Here is a 19353-nt window from a genome sequence, read left to right on the forward strand (position 1 = left end):
TACAGAATCTGGGTAAAGTGTATATGGGTATTATCTATACTATTCTTTCACGTTTTCTGTAAGTTTAGTTTTTTGGTTTTGTGTGTGTGTGTTTTTGCCAGAATGCAAAACTTCATCATTAACTAGTTTGAATAAATAAATGAGTGAAGGGGCGCCTGCGTGGCTCAGTGGGTTGAGCATCGGACTTCAGCTCAAGTCATGATCTCAAGGTTTGTGAGTTCAAGCCCTGTGTTGCACTCCCTGCTGTCAGCACAGGGCCTGCTTCCGGTCCTCTGTCTCCCTCTCTCTCTACCCCTTCCTCCCTCTCTCTTTCTCTCTCTCTCTCTTTAAAATAATAAAAAAAAATTTTAAATATTTTTTGAAAGATGAGTGGCTGCACCTAGAGACAAGGATAGCATATCTGCCTGGAGCAGGCAGGGTGAAGAAGGCAGAGGGGAGGGATAGGCCTAGGGTATTTCCTTCTGCCCAGCAGAAGCAGAATCCCGGGAAAAGAAAGCATCAGGCTCCCTCCACCTAGGTGAGGACACTGTGACTCTGTCACTCAGGGAAGCCCAGAACCGCAGCTGAGGGCAGGAGGCTGCACCGCAAGGGGCTAGGCCTAGGGAATGGATAGAGTGGTCCTAGGCTGACATCACCAGGGGGCATTCATGCATTGAGGGTTCTGCAGATACGACATCACCACGGCAGAGATGGACAGCACGTGGATACTTGTCATCCACTTAGGGTCCTCAAAGCTCCAGAAGTTGGCCACACTGATGAAGGAGCAGTAGACAGCGACCCAGATGCACCACTTCCGCCTGAGCAGGAGGCTGCACGTGCTGAACCTCCTGCCAAGCAGGTTCATGGAGTTCAGCGTTGAGAACACTCAGTTGACTGCGGCTTGTACCCCAGCGCTTTGCCCGGCTCCTCCGTGGGCCTGATGTATTGTTAGAGTTGTTTTGCTTCCCTCTGTAAGTTTAGTTTTAAAGTAAAAGTGTTTTAAAAGTCTATTTATGGGCGCCTGGGTGGCTCAGTCGGTTAAGCGTCCGACTTCAGCTCAGGTCACGATCTCGCGGTCAGCGAGTTCGAGCCCCGCGTCGGGCTCTGGGCTGATGGCTCAGAGCCTGGAGCTTGCTTCCGATTCTGTGTCTCCCTCTCTCTCTGCCCCTCCCCCGTTCATGCTGTGTCTCTCTCTGTCTCAAAAATAAATAAACGTTAAAAAAAACAAAATTAAAAAAAAAAAAAGTCTATTTATGACTGAAAAAAAAACCCACTATCTACTACTTAGAAATTAAATACCGGGTCCTGCACAAAGTACTTTGTAGCCAAACCTCTGTTTCCCCAGTATCTATTCTTACCAAAATTAATATAACCTTGATGGGCGGCAGTTGGGCGGGGGGGAATCCTGCCACCTGTTTTTCTTTTCTTTTGAATTGAAGTATAGTTGACATGCAATGTTATTTTAGTTTTTAGGTGTAGTTGATTCAACATTTATGTACATTACATTGCAAAATGTTCAAGTTATCAGCCACCACTTTTTACAATAAAGTTTATTAGAGCACAGGCATTCATTTATGTATTTTTTTACGGCTGCTTTTGTGCTCCAACAACAGTTAAGTAGTTGCCACCAAGACCATCCGGTCCACAAAGAAAATACTCACTGCCAGGCCTTTACAGAGACAGTTTCCCAACCCCTGCTCTAAACCAGTAGGTGTCCCGAGCTTTAATGAGAATTAGATACACACACACATACACACACACGTTCCTGAGCCATTTGTATCACACTCCTTTACCCCTTAATACTTAAGAGTGTATTTCTTAAGAACAAAGATATTTTTTTACATAACCACACTATAGTAATCAAATTCGGGAAATATAAAACAAATACATTTATCCAACATTCCAGTTTTGTCAATTGCCCCAATAATGTCCTTTACATAATTTTTTCCCTCCTCTTTTACAGAATGTGCTCCAGGATCACATATTGATTTTTGTATCTTTTGTGTGTGTGTGTGTGTGTGTGTGTGAGTTGTTTTTCATGTCTCTTCCCTATTTGCAATAGGATTTTTAATTTTTTTTCCAATATTTAGAAATTCTTTCTATATTAGAAGTGTTAGCCCTTTATCTCTGATATACACTGCAAAAACTTTTCTTATAATTTTGTCATTTGACTCTTGACTTTGCTTATGGTATGTTTCTGCCTGTGCACTCATGCAAGAAGGTTTTTTAATGTGAGACTTATTTTTACATCTGAATTTTGAGTCATCCTTAGAAGTTTTTTCTACACTGACATTAAAGTTGTATTCACCAGTATTCTGTATTTCTTCCAGTGCTTGTATAGTTTAATTTTTTACATTTTATCTCTGAATCATTTGGAGTTTATTTTTATGTGAGGTGTGAGGAATGAATCTAATTTCATCTTTTCCCAAACGGCTGCCCGGTTGTCTCAATAGCATTTATTAAAAAGTTCATCTTTGCCCCAGGGATTTGAGATCCCATCATTATCGTATATGAGATTTCCATACACATTTGGGTCTATTTCTGGGCTTTTAATTCTATTTCATTGGTCTGTTTGATTATGTGTGTGCTGGCATCATATGGTTCTAATTATAGAGGTCTTGCAGAGTATTTTAATAGCTGGCATGGCTATTCTCTCCCAGAGTAGCTTTTACTTTGCCGTGTTTTCCTAGATATTCTCGGATGTTTATTTTTCCATATGAACTTTATTTCCTATCAACTTGTCTAGCTCCAGAAAAAAAAAAAAGTGTTGGTGTTTTTATAGGGATCATGTTAAAATTCCAAATTAGGTACAGAACTGATTATCTTAATGATTTTGAGACTAGAATAAGGGACGTATTTCAATTCATTTCAGTTTCTTTGTGTGTCTTTCAGGAATGTTTTATAACTTTCTTTGTATATGTATTCAACATTTCTTGTAAACTTCCTAGATATTTTACCTTTTTTTGATGCCTCTGAAAAGGGGCGTTAAGAGATTTGAGATTTCAGAGATTTGAATATTGCACGTTAATTTTATATCCTGCTACCTTACTCAATTACTTTATTGATACCTAAGTTTCACAGGGAATTTTCTAGGGTAGCACTGTCCAATTGAAATACAATGTAGTCAGATGTGTGATTTTAAATGTTCTAGTAGCTAAATTAAAAATAGTTAAAAGAAACAGATGAAATAAAGTTAATAGTATATTTTATTTAATTCAATATGTCAAAGTATAATTTTAGCATATTATCAATAGTAAAATTATTAACAAGATGTTATAAATTCTTTTTTTATATAAGGTCGTCAAAATCGAGTGTGTGTTTTACATTCACAGCATATTTCAATTTAGATCTTAAATTTTTATCAGAAATATTTTGTGAATTAGATTTTGTAAATTTACAGTTGGAAAAGTATATTCACCTATCCAAATTGTTCCAAGAATACTTAAAAGTTTTCTTATCATTGATGCAAGTACCCAAAAAAAAATCATTTCCCTTTGATATTGACATCCACATTGACAAAACTGGTTTTTCCTTTTTTTAGAAGGACTGATTTGACTTTGTAGCAAAAGCATCTATCTGTTCAGAAAATTCAAAAATTCTTGTGTCAACTTAGTATTACTAACATCAAATCCAAAAGGGTATTTCATAAACTGAAATTCAGCCTTCAGATGAGGAAAATAGAGCCTCCCAAAGGTAACTCTTAACCAATGGGGTATCACAACCCAGTTAAATACTCCTGCATGCTATCATTTATGTGGACAATTCTGAGAGCCATTCTGTATGCTTCTCAGGAGGTGACGTAGGACCTATCCTCAAGGGTGACCTTGATAATGCACCGTTACATGGTCAGCTTTCCCTTCTTCCCTGTCTCATTCTCTCCTATGCTTTAACTCTGGCCCCATGGAATCATCTCCTTCAAAACTACTGGTGCTTAAGCCCTTACCTCAGGCTCTTTTTTCAAAGGAAATTCAAACAAAGACAGGGATTTACAAAGTTTGGAGCATGGGGCATGTGTAAAAATAGTTGGAGTGCTTGTAGAAAAACAAACTAGAAATATCTACTAAGACCTGAAAATATTGTTCTAGAACTTGAGTCAAAGGTGAGAACTGGAAACATTGATTTATATTGGTTTCTTATTAAATTAAGTAAGGACACAGTGTTAAAACTGAAGTCTGTATTGTGGCTGTGTAACAGAATATTTTTATCTTTAGGCATATATAACTGATTCTTGAAAGCTCAGAAGAAATATGTAAATGCATGTATGTATACGTGGATATATGTGTGTGTGTATATACACACACACACACACACATATATCCATATATCTGAGAGAGAAATAGGGAGACAGAGGGAGAAAGGGAAGAGAGGAGAGGGAGAGGTTCTGGGTAAAGAGCATATGGGTGTTCCTTGTACTATTCATGGAACTTTTCTGTAATGAAATTATTTCCAAATAAAGTTTTAAAGAAACTATTCTAGAGTTTCTTTTCAAAAACAGCAAATGTCAGTCATATAACTTCAGAGTCAGCAGCAGCCTTTAATTTCATACTACCTACCTATAAAAAAATTTCTGGACAATGCTGACAAGTTAATATTCTTAAAGGCTCCACATTTGGGCTCACGAAAAAAAAAGTAGAGGAAACATTCACTCGGAAGTGATTATAAATAGTCACACTTTCCCCCCACTTGAAAACAAAAGGTAATGTTGGCTATTGCCATTAAAATCTTGGCTGCCTCTTCCCTTATCTTGATGACCTGGTTTGCAGAGGCACTGTGAAAATTCATCAGAAAATGGTAAACAGCTGAGATATTGGGTTCAAAGGTCACGCACTGATATAATTTCTTCCCTGGGTTTCTTGGAAACTTTGGTCAGGAAATCTCTTGCTGAGTTAGTGAGCAAAGATAATACAGATCTTGTGGGGAGAAGGTCTGTTCAGGAACAAAAGGTACACTTTCCAGCAACTTGAGCAGATGCGTGTGAGGCAGAACTAACTTGCTAAGGCTGGAATAACTTTTACAACTGATATTACACAATTCCTTCACTCGCCAGAGTTCCATGGGGCAGCTCACAACTGTCTTCCGCTCTAACTGCTCATTTGCAGCCTCCGCCGTTTCTTAAATGATACCTGCCAAGTCACCATCTGTCTGTGCTTAAATATATTCAGCCCCAAGCGGCTCATTATACCTGAAACAGCACTAATGAGAGTCCATGTCCTTGAATACACAAAGATCTTTTACAAGTCATTATTTTTAATAGTAATAAAAAAATAGGAAGAATTTAAATGTCAATCAATAGAAGAACTGTTAATTCACCAAAATTCTAAGTACTATTAAAAATAATATGTTGGAGGGGCGCCTGGGTGGCTAAATCGGGTAAGTGTCCAGTTCTTGATTTCAGCTCAGGTCATGATCCTATGGTTGGTGAGATCGAGCCCTGAATCAGGCTCTGCACTACCAGTGGGATTGGTATTCTCCCTCTTGGGATTCTCCCTCTCTATGTCTCTCTCTCTGCCCCTTCCTTCCCTGTCCATGTACACGCTTTCTCTCATAATAAATAAATAGACATTAAAAAATAATACATTGAGGGGCACCTGGTTGGCTCACTCGGTTAAGCGACTGAGTTCGGCTCAGGTCATGATCTCACGGTTTGTGAGCTTGAGCCCTGCATCAGTCTCTGTGCTGACAGCTCAGAGCCTGGAGCCTGCTTTGGATTTTGTGTCTCCCCTCTCTCTGCCCCTCCCCACCCATGTTCTGTCTCTGTCTCTCTCAAAAATGAATAAACATTAAAAAAAAATTTTTTAAATAATACATTGCATCTATATACATCTATTTGAAAAATGTCTACAATATATTGTTAAGCAAAATTAAGAGATAATAAAATAGTTTACATAATGTTCTGATTTTTTGTACAAAAAACTGTAAAGGTTGTATCCATCTGCAAAAAAAAAAAAAAAAAAAGCAGTCTAGAAGGATAAATTCCAAACAATTTCACACTGTTAGTAGTGGTTTCCTGTGGTGAGGATGGTGGAAACAAGTCATTCCCACATTTTTTGTTTCACTGGAGGAAGAGTTTCCCTCACACTTGTGACCTTGGCCCTTATTCCTATTCCTCTCCTTGGAGGTGTCTGGGTAATATGATGGAACAAGCTTATTCTCTCCAACTCTTATTTCCAGGTAAGGAGCAGGCATTAGAGAAATATCACTCCTGTAGACGGTAGAGGGTTAGGTTTGCAAAAGAAGTGAACAGGTGTAAATTAGTCACAGCATGTCTTTCCCTCTGCTGGGAATCAGACCTCAACAGAACCCACTCCTCCGCTCCTCCATTCCATGCTGTAAGTTTTATGGAGGTGGACATTCTTAGGTTGTATAGTATTCCTGATGACTGGGGCATTTGAGTGCTATCCAAGGAATTGGTATTAGCAAGGCTCACTGCTGTCTCCCACACAGGCCACATTCTGTAATAGCTGTAACAGTAACAAAGCTGACATTTTGGTGTCTATCTGACCAACTCTCTACCTCCTTGGTTCTGAACATGGGTGAGTAATAAATAGCATTCATTGGAAGCCTGCGGGTATGAAAAAAATATTCTTTTTATTTTGTATGCTTGTATATTGTTTGAATTTTTTGTAATAATGAGCATGTATTACATATAGAGATATATAAAGATACATACCTCTAGATATAGAGATGTAAGATCATAAAACCAAATCCTCACAGGTTTTACCTAGTATTAGGATTCCTGTCTCTTCTGATTTATATCATTCTTTATACTTTAATTGCTTAGAGGAACCATATTGCCATCCAAGCATATAAGTGCTTTGCCTTAACCCATTTCTACTTGCTTGGCCATTGGATTCATTCTCTTGTTCCATATGTATTTTCTCCCTTATTTAAAGCACCCAATTTTCCTGCTCTCAAGAAGGCCACTGCCTCTCTATTCCATTAAGTCATACCTATTCTGACTGGAAAAAAGCTATCTCTATTTTTCTAGCCCCCCCCCCCAGTATAATTTTGCTTTGGTTATAGCCAAAATATTGTCTTCCAAGCATTAATGGGAACCTCCTTCATTTTCCATCTCATGGCCTTCAAAAATATAAAATATTATGTCCTCTCAAATCTTTTTATTCCCCCAGGCAAAATATTCCCAGTTTTTTTTAACTATATGTCGTATGACATGGTTTTGATTTCCTCTAATATTTTGATTACTTACTTTCCTTGGAATGGCCCCCAATTTGTTGATAAACCTCCTAAAAGGTGTTGAAGAATGATGCCCAAAGTGAAATACAGTTCTCTGGATGTGATCTGACCAGTGCTGAATAGAAAACCTACTTGTTATAAGGATGGCATACTCTTACCAAAGTGGAAAGAGTGGTGGTGTTTTCTCACAGTATATGTCACATTGGTCTTCATGTCAGGGGATCCACTCATATTGGGCTTATTGCAATAGAAAACATAGAAATCACTTTCATCCATGCTAATGGTGAAATAGATTCATTGCTCTCAACATATAAATACCTCAAGTAAATTCCATGCTAAATTATAAAAGTCCCCATATTTTCTATAGTGATCATCCCTTCACAACCAAATGCCCTCCCTTTTTGCCCTTCTATTAACCACTCTACCCAAGTGAATTTCAATTTCTCTTCTCCGAGTTATTTAAAGTTACTCTTGTAAATGATGCTAATAAGAAAAATCCAATAGTCTCTTTTTAGGTCCAGTCCTGACCTCTGTAATGAATTTGACACTGATGGCCATTCCCTCTTTCTTGGGTTCCAGACACTCTTGACTTCCAACTCTCATACCACTCCTCAAGTTTCCCTCCCATTCTAGACAATTTCTCCTTAGGCAATTCTTCCAAATCTGACTCTGTCATCATCCTGCTTAAAATAGTCTCTTTACAGTAATGGTTCACAAGCCAGTTGTATATTAGAATCACCTGGGGAGATTTTATTTTTTTAATATTTATTTATTTATTTATTTTAAGAGAGAGAGCGTGTAAGCGGGGAGTGGCAGAGAGACAGGGAGAGAGAATTCCAAGCAGGCTTTGCACTGTCAGCGTGGAGCCCAACTCAGGGCTCGATCTCATGAACTGTGAGATCATGACCTGATCAGAAATCAAGAGTCGGATGCTTAACCGACTGAGCCACACAGGTGCCTCTGAATCACCTGGGGAGCTTTTAAAACCCATCTAAGCCCAGGCCCCATCCCAGATGAAGTGAATCAGAATTAGCAGGTGTAGGCCAGGATTTAAAAACCACCAGAGATGGTAAGGTAAGGACCTTGATCACATTTGACCTTGATCTCATTTGCAAACTCTTTTAGTAGTTCAAAATAATCATAATGTTGTCTACCAAACACCTATTTCTATTTACTCCATAAATAGCATATTTCCCATACAGCTATGTGATTTTAAGAAACCAGATTCCCATCCCCACCTCCTGATCATGATTAAAGTTTAGAGACTGATGCCTACTGACAGCCATCTTTGAGCAAAGAGAAAAATAAAGGGTTAAAACCATTCCTGAGGACAGCAAAGCAGAGGGATGCAAAGAACCCAAATCCTTCATGACATCACTGAGCCATTAAATTAGCCAAATTTTGATCGTGTCCTGCCTCTGGACTCTTTGTTATATGAGAAAATAAATGTTATCATTTAAGTCATTTCTGTGAGGATTTCTGTTATTGTAGCCAAGAGCATCTTAACATTCATCTGGATATAACTTAAAAAGATTAAATGCCTTAAACTCACTTAAATTAGATAATTAACTCCTCATAATTTCTTCAACCTTCTTGAATCTTGGCCTTACTTCCTTCTTTCCAATATTTGTTCTAGAGCTCTACATTCAAATATCACGGAGATGAAATGTACAAACTAGTGCTACTATTCAGCTCATAGACCTTCCAGGAGAGAGAGGGAGAACTCGTGTGAGAACTTCTTCCTGTTCTCAAGGGTTGGAAGGGAATCAAGATTAATCTTAACTTACCCAGTATAGCAAGTTACTATTTTTATTGCTGTTATTATTATCATTATTATTATTATTACTAAAGTAATACACATTTGAGCTAGCTCTAGAATGGAATCCCAAATGGTAGAATTGTACAAATCGGATGAGGGAAAAAAAGTTAATTTGCCATCTAGTGTGTAAATGTTTTGCCATCATTAGAAAAAAAAAGTCTTAAACTTTCTCTCTTCCAGTGAGTAGTTTTTCAGATATTGAAATTAGAGGCTTTTTAAAAAAGGTAATATAAAAGAGATAAATTGACACTTTGTTGATGATTTATTGTCTTTCCTGAATTTTTGCCAACACAAGTCAATGGTAAAATGGTTTTCAAAGCTATCAAAAAAAAACCCACAAAAACTAAAGAACAGCTGTAAAAATTACAAACTCATCAAATGCATTAAAACTTAAGAAAGAGAAAGGTCAAATGAGCCTTCTAGTTAAGGAATATAGACCTAAATTAAAGTATTTCATGTAGCCGAATTTAGTATACAATCAAGGAAACATATATTTTGAATTATTTGCATATGTCAACATTCAAACATAAAATATCTTACAGTCTTCTTTAAATTGAAATACTAAAAATGCATTCAGGGACGCCTGGGTGGCTCAGTCGGTTGAGCATCCAACTCTTGATTTCAGCTCAGGTCGTGATCTCACCATCCTGGGATCGAGCCCTGTATAGAGGTTGGTGCTGACAGCTTGGGGCCTGCTTGGGATTCTCTCTCTGTCCCTCCCCTGCTCCTGTACTATCTCTCTCTCTCAAAAGACATTTTTTTTCTAAGAATTAAGAAATTGGCTTGCAGAACCACTCTCTGTCTTCATGACAAGAGGACTCTGCAACAAGATTAGGCTATTCCCCACCCCCCTGTGTCAATTAAACTTCCTCTTGTTTCTCCCCGTCCAATCAATGTTTTATTTCCTTTAGAGTAACAAGTATCACTATCTGAAATGTTCTTAACTGTTTGTTGTCTAATTCCACTGGCATGTAAACTGGACAAGAGCAGCAACCTCATCTAGTTTATTTGCTCGAATATTCCTAGCAAGGCAGCTAGAATATCTGATCCCCTTAGGAGCTCAGTAAGTATCTGTTGCATACATATATATATATGAGCAGATCAATAAATCTCAGTTAAAATATATTTTAATTTACATAGGAAAAGAAAAGACTCTGTATAGTAGAGTAACTAATTCAGTTACTTAGGAAATTCTTCACTGAGAAGTATTAATGATGTGAAATTGTTAACAGACAGGCATGTATATTTAGGAGCTGGTTATAAAAAAAAAAGAATGCTAAATGTGTACAGATTGCTTCTTAAATATGAGAATTTTTACAGTATTATTTAGATTACTATTATTATTTTTAAAGATTTTCTTTTTAAGTAAACTCTACACTCAACATGGGACTCAAACTTACAACCCTGAGATCAAGAGTTGCATCCCCTACTGACTAAACCAGCCAGGTGCCCTGATTTGGATTATTTTATTTCATTGGACTGGATTGGATTGATTTTATTGCTTTTTTTTTTTTAATTTGGAGTATTTTAAACCTTTCTAAACTTGAAGCGTTTACTTACTAAGAAGGACAAATGCCATCTCAAGAATGCTTATGATCAGACCCAGCTTAAGACCTGGGACAGCAATCACCAAAAGCAAGTCTTCTTATTGCCCTAACTAACCACTTTTCCACATGTAGCCACTCAAAATCTCTAAAGATTGTGAAAACTTCCTAAACTCAGACTGTCTTAGTTTGTTCAGAGTGCTATGACACAATGCCATAAACTGGCTAGCTTAGAAACAACAAACATTTATTTCTCAAAGTTCTGAAGTCCAAGATTAAGAAGCTGGCAGGTCCAGGGTCTGGTGAGAGCCTGCTTCCCAGGTGGCCATCTTTCACCTGTAAAGTCACATGGTGAATGGAGCTAGGGATCTCTCTGGCGCCTTTTTCATAGGGGCACTGATCCCATTAGTAAGGACTCTTCCCACATGACCTAATCACCTCCCCAAGACCCCATGTCCTAATACCATCATTTGGGGGTAGGATCTCAACATGAATTTTTCAGGGAGACAAACATTCAGATCATAGCTCAGACAAAAAAATAGCAAAAGCAAGAATTGAAACTTAAGGTATCTAACTGCAAAGCCCGTATTTTTTTTTTTCAGTATGTTTTCCAGTAGATCAGAGTTTGATAACATGTCAGACATGAAAAGTAAGATAGAAACAAGAGTTTAGAGACTCTTGGAAAGAAGGAACCTGAGATTTACAAAATCATCCGCTTTTTACAGGTCTTAAAATGCTTGCGCTTAATCAAAAAGTGAAGGTCATATTAATAAGGGGCTGAATATTGTTAAGTAAAAATCAGTATCAGGTAATACCTACAAACAGCATACATGACATTCCATCCTGGGAGGGCACCATCTCCAGCATCATCACCATCAAATAATCCTTATGTTTTTTAATGTTTATTTATTTTTGAGAGAGAGAGAGAGAGAGAGAGAGAGAAAGCAAGCTGGGGAGGGGCAGAGAGAAAGGGAGACACGGAATCCGAAGCAGGCTCCAGGCTCTGAGCTGTCAGCACAGAGCCTGATTTGGGGTTCGAACTCATGAACTGTGAGATCATGACCTGAGCCAAAGTCAGACACTTAACTGGCTTGGTCACAAGCCACCCAGTTGCCCCAAATAATTGTCATTGAAAAAGCTACTGAATGAGGTATGAGAAGTTATACTCAGCAATTAATCTAAGGATTTGAAGTGATAAATTTGATACTCAAAAGATCTTATTTCTCGAGTTAACCACAATTAACTGGAAAGCTCAAATGTGTTGACAGTATGTTAGCATGAAACAATTATGATATGGATCTTTTTCAAGGAAATTTCTTTCTGCTTGTTTCCATGCATTGGAACTAAATATATAATTAGTGACAATTTGTTCAAAGTATACAAAGTGGCAAAATGCTGAACTGGCAACTGTATATATTGAAATTAAATGGTAAATACTTGTTCTCTCACCTTTCATATTTACAATATTTTGTTTCCCCTGTGAGATTCTCACTGCATATAATGTAAATGAAAATAAAAATGTCTTGACATATATGAAATCTATAAGGTCATTTGTAACATTTGTGATAAGCTTTGAAATGTGGTATTAAAAAACATGGAAGTTTTTTAAAAAATTTAGTCTATTAACATTTATTTCAAACCTTTTCCCGCACAGACCAACATTTGATGTAGTTACTGCTTTGTTTTTCTCAATGCAAATGTAAAAAAGGGCTTCAGTTAGAACAAGACGCACAGCCCCAAATTTGAGATTCCCAGAGTTTTTGGCAAGTTCTGTTACAGAGTCTAAAAGGTTTCCTTGGGGGGCACCTGGGTGGCTCAGTCAGTTAAGCATCTGACTTTGGCTCAGGTCATGATCTCATGGTTCGTGGGGTCAAACTCCACATCAGGTTCTGTAAGTGACAGCTCAGAGCCTGGAGCCTGTTTCAGATTCTGTGTCTCCCTCTCTCTCTGTCTTCCCCCCCACCCCCGCCCTACTTGGGCTCTCTTTCTCTCTCTCTCTCTCTCTCTCAAAAATAAATAAACATTAGAAGGTTTCCTTGGACTTCTAGCAGGACTGCGAGCATGGACAACTTTGCATTTATGTACAACGTTCCTGGTTACCTTTTTGGCCAAAGCTAATATTAACTCTCTCCTAATGAATGCTAACACTTTCCGTAATGCAATCTGTTTTACCACCTGTTGTCTAAATATTCTATTTTCTTTCACAGTTGCTAGAAAATTACCCTGTTTACATTTTGAGTTCACACAGCTTCTGTGAGTCTTTCATTAGAATGAAATCAATTCTATAGCTAGATTGATAGAAAGTATTTGCTTAGGTTGTAAACGATCTGATTAGTAGTTGTTGAAGGGAGAGCAAAGTGATGCAGAAGAGGGAAATAGAGTACGAAGTATCTCAGCAACCACTGGCCAAAAGCCATATAAATACCAGAACTGTTCAGTGGACTTCAAGACATAAGTTGATTCTGGTTATCATGCAGGTGTTTTTGGCCTCTAACAGTTGCATTTCTTGGCCTCCTCTGTTCTACAGCATTAGCTATAAGGCCAGAGAGCAAAGGAGCCTACAGGACAAAACTCTTTACTGAAAGTGACTTGATTCACATGGTGAAGGGAAACTAGTCCTGTCCTGGATTTAAGCAAGTGTTGCACCATCTTTTATAATCATAACACTCAAGAAAATACATATTTAAATGTTGAAAGGCTGTTCTTGGGTCTTCCGTCTTCATACTTTTCTTTGAAAATCATGCTTTCAGTAAATGTAACTGAGCAGCACAAAAAGTTAAATAATGTAAATACTAAATTATGAATTCTTATTAGGAAAGGCTGTGGCTAACATTTTAGTTCTGAAAACATATTTTCTATTTTAGATGAAAAAGATGTGTGCATTTAGGAAAGAAATATAGAAAAGACTCCATCTGGAAAGTATATACCAATATTTGGGAGACACAGAGAAATTAAAATCCATGGCTATGCCTACATAATTACAAATACTCATTTAATTATATGAATTCAGCCAACAAAGTAAATTCCATGAAAATCAATAAAAGCCTCTTCACTTTTCTTGTCAATTGAGGTAACAGTTGATAAATAGAGGATGTTTAAAAATTCTTAATATTTTCTTTATTTTGTTTTATTTTATTTTATTTTATCTTATTTTATTTTATTTTAGGGACAGATCATGAATGGGGTAAAGGCAGAGAGAGGGGGAGAAAGAGAAATTCAAGCAGGCTCCTCACCATCAGCACAGAGCCCAGCACGGGGCTTGAATTCATGAACCGTGAGATCATGGCCTGAGCGAAACTCAACAGAAAGATGCTTAACTGACTGAGCCACTCAGGCTCCCCTTAATATGATCTTTTAAATAAATATTTGTTGTTATTTTAATCACAAAATGAATGCATGCCCATTATGGAAAATATGAAAAAAAAAATCCAAAACCAAAATCAAATTATCCATAAATCTACCTTTGAAGTATCATCACCATTACTTTTGTAGTGTACGTCTTTTGGACTTTTCTATGCATAGATTATGTATACACTTAAAAAAATAGTTTGCACTATTTTGTCACTTATTTTCCACCTCAAAATTATGCACAGTTTTTCTTTATTCTACTGCATTTAATCTTTTATGATTGATATAAAAATTGTTGCCAATGTTCTATTATAAATACAGCTGCAGTAAATGTCTTTGTAAATAAATTTGTATACTTTTCATTATTTCATTAGGGAAATATTAGCAATGGATTCTAAGTGCTAATATTTCCCTAATGAAGTAATGGAAAGTATACAAGATAAACAGCCTTTTAGAAACATTGAAATAAATTATACTCTCACAGATAGTGATAAGAAGGCTAGTTTGCCAATGACCTAGCTAACACTGGGTATTATCAACCACCCGTTTTCTTTCATATGTAGACAGAGCACAATCAAAAAAGTGCAAGAGGTGGGCAAGTATATATATTTCCTTCTAAATGGTCCACAGATTTCCCTGGAGTCATGGGAAGTCATGGAGACATGATGCGAGTCAAAACCAAGTCTTCAAAAGCTAGGCAGAGGAACTGAATTAACATAATTTCGGCCACTATGTCCATAACTTCCCTTGTCTGACTCATTTATTCCTTGTACATTCATGTGTCTTAGCTCTGAGGCTGCCTTTGTTTCAAGTTACTCGGTAAATTACAAAAGGCAGATCAGCAGCAAAAGAAGTAAGTTAGAACACAGTACAGAGGAGAGATTTTTTAATCTCTACAAAATTCAATGTTTTATTAAAGTGTATTTGTTATTTATTCATGATACTAAAACACTATGATTTGTTCAATCTTTTATTACCCACACAAAATAATCTTTTATTACCCATTAACAAAAGTATATTTAAAACAAAAACAAATTAGTTTTCTAGAAAAATTCCAAAGACATTACACAGGCACCAAGTTTTCTGAAAGAACCAGATAGTAAATATTTTAAGACAGTCTTGCAGGCCATATGGTGCCTGGCACAATTATTCAACTCTGCCCTTGTAGCATGAAAACAGTAATGGACAATATGTAAGTGAGTGTGGTTGTGTTCCAATAAAACTTTATTTACAAAATTACACAACTGGGTGGATTTGACCTTCAAGCTGTCATTTGCCGACCCCTGCTCTATCTTACTGTTTGACTCTAAAGAAAAAATACACTGAGGAATGTTTGTATAATTATCTTCCTGAAGTGAGATCATTTTCACATGAAGTAAAATTATTCTTTACATTAAGAGATAATTTTTATTAAATATCTGTTAAGTGAGAGGGATCACATGAAGCCACCGACAGTCTAAGAAAGGGCCATTGCTTTGGGAGAAGGGACACAGAAGGGAAGAGTCAAAGAAAAAGCTAAAGTTGAAAGGGTCTCCAGAGGACTTCTTTTGCCTCATCCAAATAATACTTAATACCTAAACTCTTCTGAAGTACTTTAGACCTTATAAATCTTCATGGATAAGAACAAAGATAGACCTCAAATCAAAATCAAAGCTCTGCTCAGTGCAAAAGCACAACTCTGACATTACTAGGCAATGAAAACAGTCATAATCCTCTTAATCATTGTGTTATTAGTATTGGCAGGTTTGTTTTACCTGATGGTTTATTTTGTTACTTATTTGGGAGATGTTCTTCAAAAATTAGCTATCATAGCTACAAAAATTAGCAAAGGAGTGATGAATGACTTGAAAGAGCTTGTAAGAAGCGCACCAGGACAGAGGAAATGTTCAAATGGAAAGTCAGAACCAACATGTGGTTCTTTTACAACACAACTTGATTTAGATGTGTCATATTGTATATATTTTTACAGTGTCACTTTGGCTTTATGACTAAAAGGACATTTCTACCAAAGGGCTAACCTGTTTAAAAGTTCAGAAGAGAGTTTGTATTATTTTCCTCCATGACACAAGCCCTTCTGCCAGTTTAGGTCCATGTGGTAGTTTAATGGTGGCCGCAAATCGTTTGATACTCCTACTGAGAAATGGACTCTATACCCTCCCATATTCTCTAACAGAACACAGTGGAAGTGACATCATGCCTGTTTCCAGGTCCAGGCCTTAAAAACCCAACCATTTTCATTTTCTGTCTCTTGTAACACTTGCTCTTGGAGTTCTGAGCTGCTGAGTAAGAAGACTCACCACCCTGTTGAAAAGTAAAAAGTCCAACTACTCTGGAACACAGAGAAGTCCTGGTACTACATGAGGAAAGAGAGAGGCCCAGCTCTCTAGCTGTCCCATCAAAGCACCAGGCACGCGGGCAAAGTCATCATGGACCACTTAGACAGGTTTGGTTGCCAGTATATTGAGAAGAATCACCTAGCAAAACTGTTCCCAATTTCATGAGTCATAAAATTGTGAGATATAATAAAAGGCTTGTTATTTTAATCCACTAAATTTTGGTTATGACATAGCAATAGGTGACTTGAACAGCATCTATGAATGACAAATATCAAGAGATATTTATACGCATTCTATAGCAATAACTTATTTTGTGTTTCTTTCATTTTCTGGTTACTTTCAATAAAATACACATCCCTGGCTTTTGTCACTCCATGGCTATGGTCATCTGAGAGTTATATTTCACTTCCTAAACAATGAACCTCACTAAGAAATTTCTAAGACTCTTATTGACTCATGATTACCACTTAAAAAACAACTTTTGAAAATGTTTAAAGCCCTCCACAGAACCAATGTTTATTGGCAGGCAGATCTTAAAAATAAGCAATAGACTAAAGAGCTGAATTTAATATTAATTTCATAGCTAAATCCAACTTAATTATCTTGTTCAATGATTTCCAATCTCAGTTTTAAAACACTTTACCATCATTAATGCATTCAAGCAATCACAAAGTTCTCCATAATATCTCAAAAAAAATACATTTTTCTTTCATTCAAATTAGAATAAAAAATGTAAAATGTGTCAAACAGCAGAAATTTGGGGAAGGAGCAAATGGTGCTTTCCATGCATAAATAAAATCCTTCAGAACATAAAATAGGTACCATAAGAATATGTCATACACTTGTATATATACTGTATTGGTATTTCCACCTGGTATTCTCAGGTATGCAATTCCACAGTACATACTATTCTCTCATGTGAGAGCAGGGAAATTTGGGGGCACCTGGGTGGCTTAGTCGGTTAAGTGTCTGACTTCAGCTCAGGTCATGATCTCCTGGTATATGGATTTGAGCCCCATATCAGGCTCTGTGCTGACAACTCAGATCCTGGAGCCTGCTTAGGATTCTGTGTCTCCCTCTCTTTCTCTGCCCCTCCCCCACTGTGCTCTCTCTTCTCTTTCAAAAATAATAAATAAACAAGAAAAAAAGCAGGGAAATTTGTTGAATGGCTGTAACTACCTGGCTTCTCATCTCAAGACCTTCACTAGTTAACTCATGAAAAATATATATATGTATATATATTAATATGAAGAAAATGTTGGTTTATAATGACAATCTTTTTCTGTAGAAATTACTTTCTAACATAGCCTGGTATGGTGGAGTATTTCTCAAAAAGAGTTAAATAGGATTTAATTCTTCAGGATTATAACATGTGTTAATTGGACTTGAAATTCCCTTGTAAATAAGTTTAGGGAAAGTTTGAAAGGAAATTGTTAAACACATTTCCTTTCCAGAATTTCCTGGGAACCTTGAATACACTAAGTTCTGTGAACCTCTAAGGGATACCACAGTATGCAACATCAAGCATAGTTGACTGTGGCATCCTTTTTTTGGAAAATCATTTTGGAAAATGAGTACGGACTAAAGCGCACTTTGGGAAAGCCTGGCAGAGTGGAAAGTTTCTGGAACTTGGAGCTCAGAGGCATTGGTTACAATCCTCATATTCCACTTACTGGCTGAGCAAACAATTTATCCACTATTAGTGTCAATCTCATCTTATGTAAAATGAGGATAATTATACATGTGCTGACTGGTACTCCACAAAGTTCTTATGAGTAATAAACGAGAAACTTTTAACTATAAGTGACTACTTCAATGTCTGGCATACTGAAGGCCCCCGTGAATAGAATGTTGGAGAAATGATCCCCTTTGAAGAATATTGTCTTTATTTTTTTTAAGGCCCTGGTGAGAGGCTCATTTGCTTATGAATTCTAGTGTTGATTTCTCAACAATCTCCAAATCTTTACCCTGCCTGAATGAGCCTAGCCAGTTTTCCTGAAGCCTCACATCTTATGGCAACGACCATAGAATATGCTATACCTTCTGCTGAACTGAAAGTCAACTTGGTTTTGTTATTTAACCCATTTTACATTTGGACAACTAAGCCTAGGGATTTTAAAGTTAATTTCTCAAGAAAATAAAACGTGGACGTAAAACCTATCTTAAACAGAGAGCTAGTACCAGAAACTCAGGGCATGGCTTACTTAATCTCTTTGACCCTTTGTTTCCTCACTTATAAATAAAAATAACTGTCCTATAAGGAATATCATGAGGATTAAATTTGATAATACATATGGTAAATACATTTATAGTGTAGGATATAGTAATATAGTTAATAAACTATTCTATACTAGTATCAAAAGAAATTTTCATAGAATTAAATAATATTAAAATTAAAGGATCTATCATAGATTACCTACTCCAATTCCCTCCTTTTCAAGAATTAAAAAAAAAAAAAAAAAAGCTCAGAGGGATGAAGGGTGAAAGAATTTAGCCAAGGACATACAGTTCTTAGTGGTCATGTCAGGCAGGATGTAATAGCTTTCTCCAAATATTAAAAAAAAAAAGAATAGATTTGTCCTGTGTGACCCCAAGGGATAAAATCAGTGGTAAAACTAGAGGAGACTAGGTAAAGAAGAAATGTCTAGCAATCTCTGTGTTCCACTGTTGAAATAGGCTGTCTCAGGCTGCCACTTTCCCCTCTAATTATATATTGAAACTGACTTCAGGAAGATGAGGCAGGCCAGATGTATAGTTATTCACGCTCTGGGTTGAGTGCATTGGAGATTAATCATATGCATCATGGCTTGGACATGCGGTTGACACGTTGCCTGAGATAGGCCCAAACCTATGACAGAGCCAGCTCTGGATTTGTTTTAACAGAAATACAGGAGCTGTTATCTCATTGGAAGAAAGGACTCGAAACTGTAATTTCTGAACCCTTTACATAAGATTGAGAAAATGCCAAGTATTCGTATCAAAGAATAGGGTTTCGAGGAGATTATAGGGAAGCTAAATTCCTTTAACCCAGTTGGTGTTGCCACTGGGTATATATAGTAGCAAGGCTCAACTCTGCTGGATGGTTAACCACAATTTCAGAAGCTGCAATTTTCTGTTATCTGTACTGACAGCC

At 36.9% G+C, this 19353-nt stretch overlaps 1 pseudogene; it reads right to left on the bottom strand.

The window, feature by feature from the left end:
* Nucleotides 1–631: 631 nt before the first annotated feature.
* The window catches only part of LOC125922379 (PAT complex subunit Asterix-like), a 31403-nt pseudogene continuing 12681 nt past the window's right edge, over nt 632–19353 (bottom strand).

The sequence above is a fragment of the Panthera uncia genome, chromosome B1 (assembly GCF_023721935.1).
Source record: "Panthera uncia isolate 11264 chromosome B1, Puncia_PCG_1.0, whole genome shotgun sequence".
Lineage (NCBI taxonomy): Eukaryota > Metazoa > Chordata > Mammalia > Carnivora > Felidae > Panthera > Panthera uncia.